The sequence below is a fragment of the Coturnix japonica genome, chromosome 29, assembly GCF_054131305.1.
Source record: "Coturnix japonica strain WE chromosome 29, WE-NBRP24, whole genome shotgun sequence".
Taxonomy (NCBI): Eukaryota; Metazoa; Chordata; class Aves; order Galliformes; family Phasianidae; genus Coturnix; species Coturnix japonica.
Window position 1 is genome coordinate 7857053 of NC_140691.1, and position 19840 is coordinate 7876892.

Genomic DNA, 19840 nt, shown 5'->3' on the forward strand with positions numbered 1-19840 from the left:
AATCTATTAAGAATGTCCATGGAGAGCTAAGCAAGTATGGCTATCGGTTTCATTCTTACCAATAGGATTATACCGCAAAGTGTGCTGAAGTGGTTGTGTTTACACTTGTATGTCTCTCTGCTGGTTTTGATTTAGTAGCAGGTGAGCACATCGGGCTCAATGTTTGTGAACTTCCAGAACTAATTGAATCATCATCCTTAAATGATGTTTTGTCTCTGTTCCAACAATATCAAATTGTATTAGCAAAACAGGTGTTTAAAGCTAATACTTGGCTTTGGAGCGGCGTCGTATCCTGGTTGGGAAGACCTTAGCTGAGATGCTGACAGTTTTCCCTCACTGAAGCTGGCAGTGCTGTCAGTGGTACGACAAGCAGTAGAATCTGATTGCTGTCCCATTTTATGAATATTTTGATTTCTGTCTTGCAAAGTGTTTTCACGACAGCCTTGGGGGCTAAGTGTTGGAGGAGAGCAATCTTAGTGAGCGGTGTCTTCAGACAGAAGATTTTAAAGTAGATGAAAGAATGGTCCCTTAGCTGGGACACTGACACGGCCTTCATTTGCCAGCGGCTCATCATTTCCTCCGTGTTGTTTATTCCTCCAGTCGGTAATTAGCATTGCTTCTTGCTTCCCTGCTGTGTGGGAACTGAGCTGCTGATTCAGAAGACTGAGGGTAGAGCACCACATTTCTTCTGCTTACCTGAAGAAGTTTGAGCGGAGCTATTTTGGATCAGCACGACTGCTACGGCAGCACTGTGTAACAAATTTAACATAAGCAGGATGGATGGCTGGCTCAGTCAGCATGGCTCACCCGGAGATCAGCAAGGACCTCAGCATGGTCTTCTCTATTATTTGTGTAGACAGATTGGTGAAATACATGCTCATCAAGTAGACTGCCAGGTGGTTGGGCCAGACTAGCTGGACCATTGGCCTTAAAGGGTTGTGATCTGTGCTGCTGAGGGACACTGACAGCCAATTGTTAAGAATCTCCTGGGGGTTGATATTTGGACTAATTCTGTTTTAGGTCTTTAGGAAGCAACAGGGACAAGAGAAGGGCATGCAGCCCCAGCTGGCTCCTGGGTGACAGCAAACTTAAGGGGGCAATGTCCGAATGCTGAAGGGCAAGGCTGCAGTGTTTCTTGACAGTAGTGGGCTGACAGGAACCTTGTTTTGTTGGGGTATAACAACCCCATGCAGTGGTACAGGTTGGGGAAAGTGTGGCTGTAAAGCTGTCCAGCAGAAAAGGAACTGGAGGTGTTAGTCAACGGGCAGATGAACATGAGCCATCAGTGTGGCCAAGGACACCAATGACATCCTGGTCTGCATAAGCTTCGTACTCACTTCTATGCGTCACCACTTCAGGTTGTTACTCCCTCACCTCTGTTAGTGAAAGGGACTGGAAGATTACAGAGCCCTTTAAAGCCAAGGCAGATGGGTCATCTGAAAATGGGGCCAAGGCGAGCAGGAACTAGCTTGTTTGACTGCCTGAAGCGTAAGTCATTTTGCAACTTGCTGATGCAGTGTTTGTCATAGTGGTATTCTAGATTATTTTACAAAAAACACTCATTAATTAAAAGATCCTCTCAACTATAACGTTTGCTTTTCTTTGTTGTTATTGGAGGGAATACAGATATATTCCCCTTCTTTTGACAAGAGAAGACCTGAAGTCATTTTTCTGCTGTCTAGGAAGTGGCACAGCACTAAAGCTATTGTGGTGGGGCGGTAGCACTGACGTTTTCAGGGCGGCAGTTCCTTTTGAGATTCTGTAACTCATCTTCTAATTGCACTTGGCATTTAATTATAGTGTCTCTGTGCGTGCTTGGCATGGTTGTGATTGCCATCTAGTGCATGGGGATAGGACTAGGGGTAATGGGTTGAAACTACAGCATAGGAAGTTCTGCACGAATGTGCGCAAGAACTTCTTTACGGTGAGGGTGACGGAGCACTGGAACAGGCTGCCCAGGGAGGTGGTGGAGTCTCCTTCTCTGGAGATATTCAAGACCTGCCTGGATGCCTACCTGTGTGATGTGGTGTAGGGAGCCTGCTTTGGCAGGGGGGTTGGACTCGATGATCTCTAGAGGTCCCTTCCAACCCCTACAACTCTGTGATTCTGTGATCTTTTTTAAAGTAAGCATAGGCTCATGATAATCTCTACTTTTGTTGCAGAAAAAAATGTGTGTGTTAACATTTATACCTCTGGAACTAGGCTTAAAGCTACAGTTTTAACACACACGCTTGCTTTGCAAATACCTGTGCCAGCAGAAAATTTTCTTTCTCCTTGGTAAGGTTGTTTATTATTGTCTCCATAACGCTGCTGTTGGAAGGAGTTGTGCAAGTGTGTCCTGAAAAAATAGCTGACTTTGCTTTGAAGCTGTAGCTCTGCTTTGAGACAAACTTTTTTCTGTGTGAATTGGGTCTCGTGGCTCCTTCCCCTCTTAGTGCTCTACCTCTGCTTGTCTCTAAGGTATCAACCAAAGATTAAAACTCTTCATCTGCACCGGGCATGTGGTCATTCTAATATCACAGCTGCTGTAATATCAGCCTTAAGTATTCACTATGATAGTATGCAAAGCTGCAGAATACATACAGATTTGTAGAACTGTATGCTGTTATCTACAGCCACTGAGTAAATCTCTGTGCAGTGACAATCTTTTTTGTTTGGTAGTGGTAAGATAATGGTATTTAGAGATCCACTTACGTTTGAGAGATGCTCTTGATTCTGTCAGATGAACTGTGGAGAAGGCACGTGGCCAGAAATATGTTGCCCAGGGCCCCGTCCAACCTGGTCTTGAACACCTCCAAGGACGGGGCATCCGTGGTGTCACTAGGATTTAAGCTATAGTTACATGCTGGTTTACATACAGGAGCACACCATACACTGGCTTTTTGCACTTGGATGGAAGTGATGATGATGGGCTGTCGTCTTCCTGCTGGAAATCTGCAGGCAGTGCCAGAATGCAGAACAGCACCAGTGTCCCTGGGTGTTCATTCTAGAGCTGGACTAAGAAAGGCTCGTTTATCACTATAAGAAGGAAGTACTGGCATCTGAAAGTGTAAACCCTTCTTCGTGGTCTTTGGAAGTAAAGTTGTACTAGTCCGGTTGCCTTAAATAGTTGTTTTTTTCCACTGTCGTATAATTGATGACATTCCTGTAACATATTGTTACATATGTGTGCCCCGGTGGCGCAGTGGTTAAAGATGCCGCCTTGCAACACTGGGGCCCGGAGTTCGAATCCCCCCTGTGGCGCAAGTGGTAGAAGTGCCGCTCTGCTACACAGAGGCTCGAATTCCGGGGGCTGGACTCGATGATCTCTAAGGTCCCTTCCAACCCGCACGAAACTATGAAACTATGAAATATTGTTCTTATTAAGTCATAAGTTTTATTGTCTGTTTTCTAAATGAAATATCAAACTCTGCTGTCCTACATCCAGATTTAAACCACTCCCTAAAGAAAAAGAGCACGGCGAGTTCGGAGCCATTCTGCATCTGTGCTGCTGCAGGAGACAACCATGTCACATTTCCATTTCTGTCCTTGCTTTTGCATTATCACCACTGTAACTAAATAGTGAGCTGTTGCAAGCTGAAGGTGAAATTCTGGCTGAGTTGGTTTGAAGCAGGCCTGGTACGGCTGTTCATGGTTGTGTATCTGTGGATATTTGCTCAAAGGAAGGTCTTGCTGCTTCTTTATCTTGTCCTGCTGCCCGATATTTCTCTTTCTCCTGAGCCATTTTCGTTGCACTGCGCCAGCTGAACTCATTAGTCCAGCAGAGAAACATGCGCTTTTTGCCAGATTAACAAATTCAGCTAGTAAGGAGAGCAGCCTGCTGCGCCAGAGCTGGCACCGGGTAATGTGGGGGATGGAAGGAGCCTGAGTTCTGTTGGCTATTGGCTTTTATTTCTTTATATCAACCATTTCAGAAAATGGTGTTTCAAAGTAGTAAATTAGGCCACCTGCTTGCTTACTCTTGGGTGCCTACAGCACATCATTTGTTTGGAGTCGCATCCCAAGGCAGCGAGCCTCTGAGCTGCAGCTGTAGTTACTGTTGCTGTGGTGGTGCATGTATGTGTTGGTGGAGACATACCCAGCAGTGCTGCAGGTGCTTGGGGGGTACCATGTTCGAGGAGCTGTTGTAAATACCTGTTCATAAGCTATTGGATCTCTTCTCCACGTTCTGTGTTTTGTTCTGCTTTCCTGCCGCTGCTGTTTTCAGATGAGCTTAGCGTGTGAGTGCATTTAACATCAGCAGACAACTGCTGGAACTGAGAGCAGCTTTCAAACTGCTGAAATCAGTGAGTTAATTCTGAATCTGCTGAAGGACCAAAACGTATTCACTGACCAAATTGCTGCTACTCACGGTTTGGATTCTCCCTGTCACCGTATCACGTTTCAGAGCCTCCCAGGCCAGTAGCAATGAGGAACTACAGAGCTGCCCTTCCTCTGAGCACAGGGCTGGCACCAGAAGAGTTTTTGTGCGGCAACACATTGGGCGTATGTCTAGTGAGTTCAGGTGACGAGGGAGGGCCTGGTAAGTAACTGTGGTGTGAAGAGGTGAGGGGTGAGCATTTCACAAGTAAGTCTTGTTATAAAATGAAGCACGTCTGTTTCTTGGGTTGTTTCCTTTTTTCTGCTTTGCATGCATTGCCCAGTATATTCCAGGAATTGTAAGATTCATTATGTATTTTTTTTGTAATGAAATCAGCTTGGAAGTTGTAAGTGAAATAAACACAGGTAGCGTTTTACTTGTATTTGATTTACTTCACCATATGCATTGGTCACCACGTGGATTGATGGGCTCAGGCCAGTTGTATGAGGTTCATTGAGACCAATTTTGCTCACAACAGCCCCATGCAGTGCTACAGGCTTGGGGCAGTATGGCTGGCAAGCTGTAAGGAAGAAAATGATCTGGAAGTGCTAGTCAACAGCTGGCTGAATGTGAGCCAGCAGTGTCTCCAGGTGGCCAAGAAGGCAAATGGCATCCCAGCTTGTATCAGAACTAGCGTTGCCAGCAGGAGTAGGGGAGTGATCATCTCTCTGATGAGGCCGCACCTCAAATACTGTGTTTGGCTTTGGGCCCCTCACTACAAGAGAGATGTTGAGGCCCTGGAGCACATCCGGAGAAGGGCAACAAAGCTGTGAAGGATTTGGAGCACAGGTCTTATGGGGAATGTCTGTGGGAACTTGGGTATTGTTCTGTCTGGAGAAGGCTACTCAGGAGAGACCTCATTTCTCTCTACAGTGACCTGAGTGGACGTTGTAGCCAGGTGGGAGTTGGGCTCTTCTCCCAGGTAACTAGTGATAGAATGAGAGGTAATGGTCTTAAGTTGCACCTGGGGAAGTTCAGGTTGGATATTAAGAAAAATTTCTCCTCTAAAATAGTGATGAGGCATTGGAACAGGCTGTCCATGAAGGTGGTGGAGTCATTATCCCTGGAGGTGATGGAAACAAATGGAAAGAGATCGAGGGGAGAAACAGTGAAAGAATAGACGAAACAAAGGTGAAAGAGATTTTCCACCACATTCTTGGATCCAGTGTTGTCCTGAGTTGGAGCCTTGCTCTGTGGGTGGAGACTCAACCAACAACAAAATGTGTGTGTTCACCATCAAGTATTCCAGTCGTTTAGAGGATGCCGTTGAGGTGGCAGGTCCCTCACATCTGTTCAGCAAGGGAGTTCTAGAAGATAACAGAGTATTTGACAACGGCCTCTGGTGGTTGTGCACCCTCTCCTCAGTAAGATGCCATGAAGGGAAGCGGGTAAACCTGCTCATTGCCCTGCCTCTGCAGGACCCAGTTCTTCTCTTTCTTGAACTCAAGTTGTTGAGTCAGTTTCTACTGACTACATGAAGCAGTGCCTTTTGTGAAGGAACGCAGCCCTGGGTGCTGTTTGTGCTGTTTGCATTTGCTCTTTTTTGCAAATATTATCCCGTCTGATTTGTCCCAATGCTCTTTCATTGGTAGCCCTGGTAAAAAGTGAAGTGTGTCAGGGAAAAGGGTGTAAATAAGGGGCTGGGGGATTAGAAGGAGCCGCTCTGCTGACACCTTGCGTTGAACTGCTTGTGAACTCTGGCATCATCTGCATTTGTGGTTTCTGCAGGGAAGCTGAGGCTTAGCATATAAGAGAATAGCATCATTCTGAGCATTTCGTAGTCGTGTGCATTTTAAGGTAGTAATTGTGATGGATGTGTTCATTCCATGGTATCCTGTGTGGTTCAAACTGTCCACGGGTATTTATTCTGTCCTTGTGCAAATAAACAATAGAATTACAGATCATTAGGAAAAATGTCTAATTGTGAATTAGGATGACTTTCTTCCTGCGAAAAGGCTTTTTGTTTTCTACTTTTTCCTCTTCTCTTACCTCCCTCTCAGCTCTGGATTCAAGGATGTATCGGTGTTTATAATTCTTGTATCTCGGTTTTTGCACTGTCTTCTGTGGAATACTTCAATGATACAGGGTTTTATTTTGGTTATTTGGGTTTTTTGTTGTTGTTGTTATGTGTGTGCATGGTTGTTATCTCAGAATTTTGTTAGACTGTAGCTAGCTTCAGCACGTTCAAAGTATATTATCAATTTTCTACACCCAAATAACAAGTTCAGCTGGGGAATTCTATTTCCCAAACCCAGAAAAGTGGTAGAGCAGGCCTGTTGGTACAGAACCAGCCAAAACCTGGATGTGCCCGTTAGCAACAGATTTTTTTTGCTGAATTGCTTGTGTCACTTCTTGGTTTTCAGTGTTGGAGTTGCTGAGTCAGCCTTCATGTTTGCTTGTAGTGTAAGGAGCCAAGCAGCTCCATGGTTGTCAGCAGTGCGAGAAGGAGTGCTGCAAGTGATTGTCTGCCTGTGGTTGAGATTTGACAGAAAGGGATGCTAAAGTTTTCAGGGAATGATAGCAGATACAATGATCCTCACTATCACTGCAGATAACTGCTGAGCTTCTGTTTTAGGTGGTTTCCAATGGAGTGTGTGGAGGAAGAGTTGTGAAACAAGTATGTAGATGAGGAGTTATGTAGAAATAGTTTCCTGGTGGCCTTGTGAATTGACTCTGATGGAAGCTTCGGAACTTTGAATATTAATAGTTAGTCAGAAATTAATATTAGGGAAATTTTAGGCATCCCAGAAGCATAGCAATCCTACACTTAGGATCAAACTCTTGCATCTTACTCTTGTCTTTGAGGTTTGTGGAAGATTGTATCCCAGCATATGCTGTTGTCTGTTTCTGTAATTAAAGAAGCATTTCTTCTTTCAAGCAGGGAATCATTAGCAGAATGACGGAGTCGGTGAAAAACATTGTACCAGGATGGCTACAGAAGTATTTTAATAAAAGTGAAGATGAATGTGCAGATACAAATGAATCTACAAACCAGGAAGAGAATCCAGTAAATTATCATCACGATTGTGGAGATGAAGATACCATAATGACTGATGGGAGAGTCACGCCTGAACCAGCAGGAATTAACCTGGAAGGTATGTGAAAAATCATGTAGTGTTCTGGTTATCTCTATTTCCTCACAGATTTCTGGTTTCAAATCTAAATAACCAAAGGAATTTGCTAAGAGGGTTTTTGATGTAATTAAAATCAGCCCCTCCTCCGCAAGTTAACAAAAAAACCACCCAAACCTCAAAACAACAGTTTGTGAAACTGTCTCTTAGCTTTAAACTGTAAATAGAGTTGTAAAGCACAGAACTTACAACTCTTGGAAGCCGTCCGTTGACTTCATGTACTCTATTAGTCAGGGAGGAAACGTTGAAAATACTCACAAGTGTGCTAAATTGTATTTTCTGTTTTATTTTTTAGAAGACCTGTTAGACTTTGTCTAACTGCCTTAGGCAGTTAAAAACATTAATTTGTTTTGAAGTCCTGAAAACAAAAAGTAGATTCCAGAATGGCAGAGGAAACATTTCTTCTCATGTCTTGATTTTTAAAATTTTATTTATTTTTTTATTTGTTTATTACTTTTTGGACTTTGATCGATTTAGTAAAGCTCCTTGTTAGCTTAATAGCGAGCTGGGGAACTCATGCATGTGATATATTACATTATTTTTAGAATATTCAGTAAAATTAAGATATGTGTTAGTATCTAGGCTGTTGTCTTTGAAAAGATATTTGGACTCTTGGCAGAGACTTGCAGCCTCTGTACTATGTTAAAAATTCATCTTTGTTTTAAATCAGGTTCCTCCCACTGGTTCTGTAGTCGTGCTGTGTGAATTTGCGTGTGCTTTCAGTTGGGTTCCTCTTTGATAGCTGTTGGGGGAACTTATCTTTTAATAAGGAAAGTAGTTTAGTCTGAGCATGTAAAGGTAATCGTAGATAATGTGGAAAGTCGGTTGCTTCTGTTGTCAGAGTCAAAAACAATGAGGAAGTATCTTTGCCTCCAATGCCATGTAATTGTAAACAATGGTACTCAGCACTGGTGAGGCCACATCTTGATACTGTGTTCAGTTTTGGGCTCCTCGCTACAAGAAAGACATCAAGGCCCTGGAACACATCCAGAGAAGGGCAACAAAACTGGTGAGGGGTCTGGAGCACAAGTTTTATGTGGAGCAGCTCAGGGAGCTGGGATTGTTTAGCCTGGAGAAGAGGAGGTTCAGGGGAGACCTCATTGCACTCTACAACTTCCTGAAGGGAGGTTGTGATGAGGAGGGGTTTGGCCTCTTCTCCCAGGCGACAAACAGGACCTGAGGAAATAAGTATGAATAAAGGAATAGATAATGTCTTCATGGCTGAGGAGCGTGTGTTGGCTTTTCTACAGGACTGTGTGAAAGGACCTTTTAGTAAGAACAGCTGCACAGCAAACTTATTAAGTCCAGAATATCGGAAGCAGGTGGACCGTGTGGGACCTCTGCTAGCTTATGTTGCTGTCTGTGTATGTTACTTGCTATATTTCAGTTTTTTGTTTAAGATTAGTTATTACTGCAATTTTAGAAATATGTATTTCTTCAGCTCTGAGATACCTACGTGCTACAGCATGTATTCCTTGCTTGGCCAATAAACTGTCAAGCAATACTGTCCTCATAATCTGCTAATGTTTCAGAGAACTGATTAGTGCTACAGCAGTGGTAATGAGGATTGAACTAGCTAGTTTAAGCTTCAGTGCAAGTATCAAGGGGAGAGCGGCTCAGAATCTTTTGAATTTTCAGGATTCCTGAGAGAGTGAACTTTCATCAGGCAAGATATTTATTAGTAGTCCTGTTCATTCAGCAACTTGGAGCTGTGAGGCCACCCCCTCCATGCCACTGGCAGTGTTTGTTGACCCTTTGGTTCCAGAGGAAAACATGCTTACTTGTTTCTTGACTTAAAATCTCCAAAGTTTATGGATAGGAGATAATGTTTACATGTGGCATGACCTGATTTGTAGATTTGTTTGGGAAGGAAAAATAAAAAGTACTGCAAACATTCATTTTCATGTTGTATTCAAACTAATGTACTGAGATTATGTAAACGGCAGTGTTGTCTGCAATTTGCTGCATGGTCTCAAATTTTGGAAAGTTTATTGCAAGCTTTTCATGCAAGAGGAAGGAGTCTGTATGTTTGATTTAGTTAAAGATCCAGTGTTGAAGTACTTGAGCATGAAGTCAGGGCCCGGTGTTGTAAAGCCCCGTAATTAACTTCTTCTTAATGTGATATTAATACTCAGAATTGCAAGTAGTGTTGCTGTTATAGTCACACAGTTGAAACTCTATCTGGATGAGGAAGAAGTTAAATTTGGCTTCTCTATTTTTGTGCTTAGATCTTGGCAATAGCTTGACTGTTGATAGAAAACAGATTTTGGCTTCTATGAGCTCGTCTATAGGAAAGCTAATCGTCTCCCTGTTTGTATTTAGAACCATCCACGAGTAGATCAGCATTGAACTGTTCATCTGTATTAACGAGGCCCTCTCTTCATCGGGGCCATTTGAACTGTAACGTGTCAGATTCCACTGTGCCACCCTGTCAGCCCTCTACATCTTCTTCACTTGGCATTGGCAATCCTGGACTGTCTCTAGTAAAAGAAATAAAAGATTCTACCTCTCAGCACGATGATGATAACATCGCAACAACTAGTGGCTTCTCCTGTAGAGCATCTGAGAAAGGTAATTTTCATATTTTTTTTAGGCTTTAGTGTAATTTTTACATCATGTTAAATACTTTGCATCCATTCATATTCCTCATCAACTTAGTAAATAAGTGAATGTCAACTTTGGAAGTGAGAATTGCATTTTATTTTTAGTGTTTTAGAAGTATTTGTTTCAGTCAACGTTTTAATGTAACTGTGTTCAGAAGTGCATTATGAGACCTTGGTATTACAAAAAAAATCAGTTCTGATTTACCCACTCTCAGCTAGTTGTATGTAAATATTGAACTGGGATGGTAGCAAGTGAAAGTGAATTGCTTTAGCTCAACAACTAGGTTTATTGCTTAGAAGGAAGAGCTACTGTCCAACAGACAGCTAGTGAGTAACTACAGGTGACAAATGGCAATGCAGGTTGTTTTCTTGTGTTTCACAAAGAGCAGATAAAGGAACTATTCTGACTGTGCAAGTTTTGAGCTGCTTTTCTGGCCTTTCTTGAAAGAAGGCTTCAGCTGTCAGTGCTGCCGTGTTTTATGCCGAGTTCACTAAGGAATGATTTTTGTATTAAAGAGCTTAGGTCAGTGTGATCCTTAATAACGGGAGTTCTTTTTGTCCTCGAGGCTTTTATATCCAGTGTTTGTCTTTTTGGCAGATACCGCACTTTCAAAAAATAATTCAGCACCACTGCTCTGGTCCGCAGAAGCTGAAAGATCTCATTCCCTCACCCAACATTCTGCGTCTAGTTCAAAGAAACCTGCATTCAATTTATCTGCTTTTGGAGCTCTCTCTCCTGTAAGTACTGCACAGTATTTGTTTTAATCATTTGAAATGCATACCCATTTTACTGATCAGTTACCATGCTATATTTCTATAGACGCTTGGAAACACTTCTGTCTTTAAGACAAGCCAGCTTGGAGACTCTCCATTTTACCCTGGAAAGACCACTTATGGTGGAAGGGCTGCAGCTGCAAGGCAGACAAAAGTGCGAGCTGCTCCTTATCAGGTAAGAGAAAAACAGTGTGGTAAGAAATTGTGGTTGAAATATTAAAGTAGCACTGTAGCTTTGAGAGGGGAGCCAAGAATGTGGCAACAGCTCCTATTCTTCCCTCTTTGCCTACAAGAGTAGAAGTTTAAATGGCAATTGTTATTCAAATTATTTTAATGGTTATTATGTAAGTATTTGTTGGAATGAAGGAGAATGACTGTTAAAGCTAGATGTTTGTACTTGGGATTTCCTCTGTTAAGTCTTTAAAAATATTCCATTTGAGTGCTGTTGTATACCTCTAACTGTATCACGTTAAAATAACGTCATGCAATTAGAACAATGACAGCACAACACTGAAAACTTGTGCTTATAGTAGCAAAAGCTGCAGTGGTCAGACCTGTCTGATATTTATCTGTAGAAATTACACAATCGTATCTGTGCTCATGCTATGAATAAATTGTATGAGGCTGTTTGCTCTTTACTGTATCTAGAATTAGCATTACAGATCCTTTGTTCTAATACTGAGAGGAGCATGCAGGACTAAATGCCAATCTCGAGGTGAACAGTAGCATTCTTTTTTCTTTTAATGTTTCGCACTGTTCTTGAAGAGAGTTATTTGCCCATAAGAGTTCTTGGTGTTCTGAAATGAAGCTGTAAATGAATGCTGACAACTCTTAATAGCTAGAGTGCAAGTTTCTGATGTATGGGAAACCTTGAAAACTTGTTTTTAAAACTTCCTGAAAGCTGGGAGCCCTCTATGATCAGTTATTTAAACTTTTTGCAGTGTAACTGTAGGTTATACTGAAAATAGGAACCAAAATATTAGGCTTTAAAAGGAGACAGTAGCTTACTTATTCCTGTATGCTGTGGATTACAGCAACATACTGAGGAGAGTCCAGAAGGCCACCAAGGTGATGAGGGGTTTGGAACACCTCTCTTGTGGGAAGAGGCTGAGAGAGCCGGGCCTGTTTAGGGAGATCTCATCAGTGTCTGTAAATCCTTGACGAGTGGATGCCAAAAGGGTGAAGCACTGGTCTCTTTTCAGTGTTGCCTAGTGCTGGGACAGGAGTCATTGGGCACAAACTGGAACACTGGAGGTTCCATGTAGATACCAGGAAGCACTTCTGTGCTGTGCAGGTGATGGAACATTGATACAGGCTATTCAGAGGCTGTCGAGTCTCTTCCTTGGAGGTCTCCCTAAGATGTCTGGATGCAGGCAAGAGAGAAGTAGAACTAAAAACTCCTGGTTGTGGTTATATACACTGATTTAAAGATGGTATTGTACCATCATGAAACTCCTGAGGTCTGTGTTGTTAGTGAAAGCGCTGTCTGGATCACAAGCCTTTGCTTCAGTTCAGTTTTCCTAATTACTGCTTCAGAGACACCGGCAGTCATAACATCTTCCATCTTTACTTTCTACACATATGGGCTTCTTGTTTTTGTTTTATCCCGTGTGCAAGATGTATTGGAGACCCAGTTAAACTGCTATAACTCAGAATGTTTTTTCATTGTCTTGAGCTCCCAGCAAATGCGTTTTTCTCTGTCATCGGAGAATATTGGTTATATTGTTCGTGTAGCCTGGGGCCATAAAATACACGTGTGTTTAACTCAGAATTGAACAGCATGACAATTACAATGTTGTTTTTTCAGACACCAGTAAGGCAAATGAAAGCTAAACAAGCAAACGTGCAATCCTATGGTGTGACGAGTTCCACAGCACGGCGCATCCTGCAGTCACTAGAGAAGATGTCAAGTCCTCTGGCAGTAAGCAGCACTCCTTTTAATATATTAGTAAAACTTAGTAGATGTGCCAGTAAAGAATGAAAGTCTTCCCTATGTTGAGCCCTGTTTAATTTATTGCATTATTTTTTCCACAGGATGCTAAAAGAATTCCATCTTCTGTTACCAGTCCACTGTCTTCTGTAAGTTGACCACCAAACCTATTGCATGAAACCCTCTCTCAGGGAAAAAAAAACAACTCTAATATTTGGGCTTTCTTTTTTTCCCTTAGCCTGTGGACAGAAGCGTGCTGTGTATCACGGGTTTCCATTCCCCACGAAAACAGGTAAGAACCAGGAACGTCTTAAGCTGAGAAATTGTCTTTGCTTCAGTGCTATCACAAGAAATTTCACAAACCTCGGTGGCAATGTATGCATGAGTACAAGTTAATGTTAGCATTACAGTTATAAATTCATGTCTGGGTTGTGTAGCTAAAAAGTGCCATTCTGCCTGCACTAAATGAGGAGCTGTGAAGATTACTCAGGTTAAACATTTATGTGATCTTTGTGTGGTGGTGTCTTGATATGTCAAATGAAGAAACAACTTTCCTAGAGTGCATAAAGTGGTTTTGTCTTGTTCTGCATCTTGGAGTGAAACTGTGTGTTAAAATTCCTATTTAGGAAAGCTTGATCTTAAAGAAATTATCACAGATAGCAAAGTAATGATTGAGTGGTCATACAGATTTTGTGCAGGCTTCTGTGTTGATTCAAGCACAGAAAAAGAATACTTCTGTTTACTATCACCATCCAGATAACGAGAAAGAAAACTGTTAATTTCTGTCCTTTATACAATCCCTTGATCGGTGTAAAATTAAGTTTACAATCACTTCAGAGTTTCCAAACATCTGAGACTTCCTGCACCTTCTTTTTGCCGTGTGCTAAATTGCAAGATTATTGAAAATAAAGTACAGCTTGTTACCCAATTAACTGCAAGCAAATCTGGTGTGAATTCTCAGTCAAATTGTAGAACCACACCTGTGATAAGGCATTAAGAAAGATCTGCCAAATTTGCAACAGGGAGCTTGAAGTTGTCAGGCAGTAAACGAATGTTGCACACAGCTGTCACTGGGTAAAAGGAGATAGACTGTCTGTTCACAATACTAGGATTCATAATTGGCAGGAGAAGGGTGGCCCGTGATGAAAACAATTATTTGTGAAGGACATGGCTCTCCGTTTTCCTGCTGAAGTGAGCGTGTGGTTGACAGAGCTCTTGTACGCTCAGGCAAAACTTTTGCAGTGGGTAGCAGTGATGTATGTGGCATTTCACTTATTTCAAGGATCTGCACCAGACAGAATAGCTCTTGGTGTACTGAACAGCTAACTGGGCAATACTTTGAACAGGGAAGTTAAAGTACTTTAAATCTATCTAGTACAAATCTAAAATGTTAGATGACATATTAGTGAATGAGATTAATTTAATATTATTTGACAACATTTTTTACTTTTTGCTCTACTGTTTGTTTGGCTCTGTAGGAGGAAAATCTATGTAGTATGTAGCTCAGAAGGCCCTATCAGTTGCTTAATGCTTTGAATGATAAATCAATGGGTTAAGCTAGTAAAAACTATCACAGTGTAGGCAGAGGAAAAGAGGGGAGTATTGTAGGAACATGAGTTATTTTGGTTATGGTAGTGTGAATTGTTTTGTCTATGAAACTAAGTGCCAAAGTTTGAAATGAGATTTAGTCAAGCTTTGGCTACTTCTATGTAGCTTCTGTGTAGCTTTCTGGACTTGATCTCTGGTTTTCTGGTGATTTCCCTCTGTGAGTTGAATGCATTTAGAGTTGAGTTCCAATACTAATAGGATGTTTATAGTTCTGTAAATGTTTTCATCCATAAATACTGCAGTTAGTTTTGGTGCATGAAAGAATAAATTGATTACCGCTTCCCTTTCTAAGATGGAATCTCAGCATCCACCTGTTCAAAGAGTGGTGACACCAAAGGCAATCTCTCTGTCAGGAGTTCTGGCCCGTTATGTCAAGCCATCTCTGACTCCATCTGCTGATTCTAGCAAAATTCACCAGAGAGTAGATACAAAGCACAAAGTAAGTAAATTTTGCAGCCCTTACCTGCCTGGAATGTTTCTGACCAATTCCTATACCGAGATGTTCTTTCTTTGCAGAGTGTACTGCTAGTACATTTGGGATATGCATTAAAACTGTGGGAACTACTGAGAAATAGGTTGAGTTTTTCTGGATTAAATTACATTTTTGGAATGATTAAGTGGCTTGTGGTTGTTTCACAGTGTAATGATGTACTGTAGGATCAGGTTGTTTTCAGTGAAAGAATATTAAAAGACAGAAGCGACATTTTCCTTTTGTATCCTCCTGTACACAAAGTTTTCTTTATGTTTTTCTTTCTGAAAAACCACCGCATTCCCAGTATTGGTCTGAGTGTAAAAATGGCCCGGTGTTAAATCTGTGGACCTTATAGGGAAGAGATGAAAGTGGACGGTCATTTCTGATTAATTACTGCTTTGAAACCTCTCAATCTCTGTATCATTTAGCCAGCATAATCTTTCTTTAGAAGAGTTCTAAAAAAGAGCATAGCTGGAACTGCTTGGGTTTTTTTGGGGAGGGAAGGTTGTACTGTTCTGTTTTCTTCTTTGATAAATGATATAACTGAAGCCCTTTTTAAGGGTCGGTAAACTAGCACTAGCTTTATTAACAACTTGATTTGATTCCCTACCATGCAATACTATTATCGTTATGTTTTGTTTAATTATGTTCTTTGGTAGAGAGTTTGACAGATGTGGTTAACTGTTCTGTCAGTTCATCCTCGATGCAAAGAGAAGCAGCAGTACTTGTTTTAGCCCCCAAATGTAGCTGAGCTGTACCTAGAATACTGAATTAGGCAACGAGATTTATTAGCTAGAGGTGTATTTAGTGGTATAAATTAAAAAGCTAGCAAACAAAAATACAAAAAAAAATACGAGTCATTGTCTTTACTTTGCATATAGTATATATCTTCAGCTAAATCTTGAAATAATTTGCAGGAAATGAAAGAGAAGAGTTTGCCTTTAGAACAGCGTGTAGAACCATCTGAAAGGTATGACAGATCTATTAATTTAAGACTGTCACGGGTTACTTAGATTTACCTATGCCCGTGACAGGGGAAGCCACCCCACGCCCCCCCCCGGGGTCCGGAAAGGAGGGGGAAAAGGGGAGTGGGATAAAACAGTGACAATCTAAGGAGGAAAAACTTATTTTACTAAATATGATATCGAAATACAAGATAACACAATATAATATAATTAAGGCTAACAAAATCGAACGAAACAGAGAGAGAGAGTCTCCGAAAACCGAGAGGCCTACTGTGAACTCTAGGCGACACGGCTGGAACGCTTCCCACTCTCCGAGAAGTTCGAGAGAAGAAGGAGGGCACTCCAGCCTGGGAACGAGATTATATAGAGTCCTGGTCCCGTGACTTATTGTTACTCCTGTTGTTCTCTGGGATATGTAGTCTTCTTCTGTGGACTGCACATTCAACAGAAGTATCCATACTTGACATGATGTTATGATGTGGAATACTGATAGCAAAATTACAAAATTACAAAACCATGACATTCCACCCCTTATTCTACATTATTACATCATGGTTAATATATACATATATATACATATATATACACGTATGTAAAATTGTGATAGCTAAATAGTAGAATTGCATGTAACATAACTAAATGTACAACTATAATAACTAAAATACACTACACATGCAAACATATATATATATATATAGATACATAAAATTATTGACTGCATTCCCCCAGCATCAAATTCCCTTGTGGCACACATTGAACATCCCCATCCTTCTGCATTACCCACCAAGTGCACCCAGGTCCCTGGGCAAAGACAGTTCCACGGATAGGTTTGCCCTTTCCAGAAGCTGGAAGGACCCAAACAGCTTTTCCCAACATGTTCTTTACATGTATAACAGGGACCTTATCTCCTTCTACAGTGTGTAGGGGGCTAGATTGACTAGGACCATCACGATTGACAGATCCTCTAGTATTGACCAACCAAGTGGCTTCTGCCAGATTCTTCTCCCAGTGCTTAAATGTTCCACCACCCATTGCTTTCAACATAGTTTTCAACAACCCATTATATCGTTCAATTTTACCAGAAGCTGGTGCATGGTAGGGAATATGATAAATCCACTCAATGCCATGATCTTTGGCCCAAGTATTTATAAGAGAATTTTTGAAATGTGTCCCATTATCAGATTCAATTCTTTCTGGGGTGCCATGTCGCCACAGGACTTGTTTCTCAAGACCTAATATGGTGTTTCAAACAGTAGCATGGGGTACTGCGTATGTTTCAAGCCACCCAGTGGTTGCCTCTACCATAGTGAGTACATAACACTTACCACTGCGAGATCGTGGCAAGGTGATATAATCAACCTGCCACGCCTCCCCATATTTATACTTTTGCCATCGCCCTTCCTCCCAGAGAGGTTTCATCCTTCTGGCTTGTTTAATTATGGCACATGTTTCACAATCATGAATAATCTGCGCAATAGCATCCATGGTTAAGTCCACCCCTCGGTCTCTGGCCCACTTATATGTCGCGTCTCTTCCTTGATGACCTGAGGTCTCATGAGCCCATCGAGCTAGAAATAATTCACCCTTATTCTGCCAGTCCAAGTCAATTTGAGCCACCTCAATTTTGGCAGCTTTATCTACCTGATGGTTGTTTTGTTGTTCTTCAGTAGCCCGACTTTTGGGCACATGTGCATCCACATGACGCACCTTTACAACCATATTCTTTGTTCGGGAAGCAATGTCCTTCCATAGTTCAGCGGCCCTTAATGTTGACAATTTGTCTGGTATTTCAAGGTCACGTTCTCTGTGAGCAGCTACGGAAAGATAACACTCCCAACACTCCCGTAACGAAGCTCTTTAAGAGCAAAGAGAGAGTCGTTCTAAAAGCTAAAAAGCTCTATGCCCGCATCCTCCACCAAAAAATCTGTCACGGGTTACTTAGATTTACCTATGCCCGTGACAGGGGAAGCCACCCCACGCCCCCCCCCGGGGTCCGGAAAGGAGGGGGAAAAGGGGAGTGGGATAAAACAGCGACAATCTAAGGAGGAAAAACTTATTTTACTAAATATGATATCGAAATACAAGATAACACAATATAATATAATTAAGGCTAACAAAATCGAACGAAACAGAGAGAGAGAGTCTCCGAAAACCGAGAGGCCTACTGTGAACTCTAGGCGACACGGCTGGAACGCTTCCCACTCTCCGAGAAGTTCGAGAGAAGAAGGAGGGCACTCCAGCCTGGGAACGAGATTATATAGAGTCCTGGTCCCGTGACTTATTGTTACTCCTGTTGTTCTCTGGGATATGTAGTCTTCTTCTGTGGACTGCACATTCAACAGAAGTATCCATACTTGACATGATGTTATGATGTGGAATACTGATAGCAAAATTACAAAATTACAAAACCATGACAAAGACTAACTTGTATGAAGAAAACTGTCTCCTTTGTCACTATGTTCTGCCTGTATGTCTCTTAGAAAACGCAGTAACAGTTCTCAGTAATGGGAACAAGAATTCTGTATTTTGAGAGCTGTAAAGTCTAAATCACATTTGAAGATCAATATAAGTTTGAAAAAAAATTTGTTTTTAAGATTGGAAGGAAGATAAACAAGAAGAAAATTAGATTATCAGTGATGTATCAGAAATGATTTCTTTCCCATGTCTGTATCCTTAGTAGGATAGGAAGATTGGAAACAAGGTATGTCATTGTAGTGGAAATGCTAAGTCACAGCCTGAAGCAGTGATTGAGCACCTGATGGGGGAGGCAGGGCCAACCCAGGTGAGCTCAGGTACCTGCAGTGCACCTCAGTGACCAGAAGGAGTGTGGAGCCAGACCTTATTTAAGGGTTGGCAGTGGAGGTGAGGGTATCTTGCTGGAGATCCCTGCCTGCCTGAGGCCTTCCAAGGGCAAGCAGCTTTTTTACTTTGTTTCTACATCCATGGCTGCTGCATTTGGGATTATCTTCACTTTCTGTAGCCTAGAACTTAGCTACCCTGCTGTCATTGCTGTGTTTTCCGTTGCACTGTAGCATTATAATTACGATGCTGTATCTGCAGAAAGAGTATTTGCTATTGGAGGCCTTTTTTTCTTTAGGAAGTAAAGAAAGTTTAGTTTTCACTTCAATGAAGTCTACAGTGTAAGAAATTTCACTTTGGCAGATATTCTGTAGTTTATCAGTTTACTTATTGGCAATGGAACCATTTATCCATCTTGATATTCTCTGGAGTAAGACCTATTAGTTTTAGTTAGGATGAGAACCCGGAGCTTTACAGAACCTTTTGAGGCCAAGTGCCAGCTTGTTCCTAAAACGAAGTTCTCAGGGAGTTAACAGTTGTAATTGTCCAGAGGAGATTGATCTGTGCTATACTGCTTACTTGGTTTAGGTAGGTAGGATGAGTTCTCCAGATAACGTCAATAGCTTTCCTTTCTGGACTGATAGTTTGTTCTGTAAAGCTTGACTGAAGGCACTTTGCACTCTAAGGTTACCTTTTAGGGTGTGGATTTTTCTCTTCAAACAACAGTAACAGGGCTCTGTTCATCTGCCAAGCAATTCCAGTGTGGCCTGGGGCATTCTTTGGCTCATAATAAAAAACAAAACAAAACAACCAACAAAACAACACCTCAACGCTTTGATTTAGCATTTAAAAGTATGACTTCACAGCAGCTGCCTTGTCAGGGGTGTGAGAGGTTGGCTTTAAGGTTTTGGTCTTAATGAAAAGAGGCGTTCACTTTGACTTGTGGTTTCATTCCAAACAGCTCTGAATCGTCTTTTGTTGAAATCCATTCTACTCCTCCATGTAGAGATTCAGAATACATACTGCATTTTATTTTGTACGCAATGTTTATTGCACTATTGCAATGTTGCAGTGTCTTACTTTTTGTCCATAGAGTAGATAAGCTGGCATACTGGTTAAACTATTTTCAACTTACAAAGGGCTATTTGTTCTTTAAACTTGCCTGGTTGTGGGATGGATTTACTTGAAGCCTGACAAA

At 41.6% G+C, this 19840-nt stretch overlaps 1 pseudogene across 1 annotated transcript in view; it reads left to right on the forward strand.

Annotated features, from left to right (window-relative positions):
* Positions 1–19840, forward strand: part of LOC146755944 (nuclear pore complex protein Nup153-like) — a 30703-nt pseudogene that overhangs the window by 3578 nt on the left and 7285 nt on the right. Inside the window, exons 2-10 of the transcript XR_014937827.1 lie at positions 7239–7455; positions 9814–10062; positions 10693–10832; positions 10915–11043; positions 12676–12789; positions 12903–12947; positions 13037–13090; positions 14699–14845; positions 15796–15848. The product of XR_014937827.1 is annotated as a nuclear pore complex protein Nup153-like (transcript). The remainder of the gene's footprint in view (positions 1–7238; positions 7456–9813; positions 10063–10692; positions 10833–10914; positions 11044–12675; positions 12790–12902; positions 12948–13036; positions 13091–14698; positions 14846–15795; positions 15849–19840) is intronic.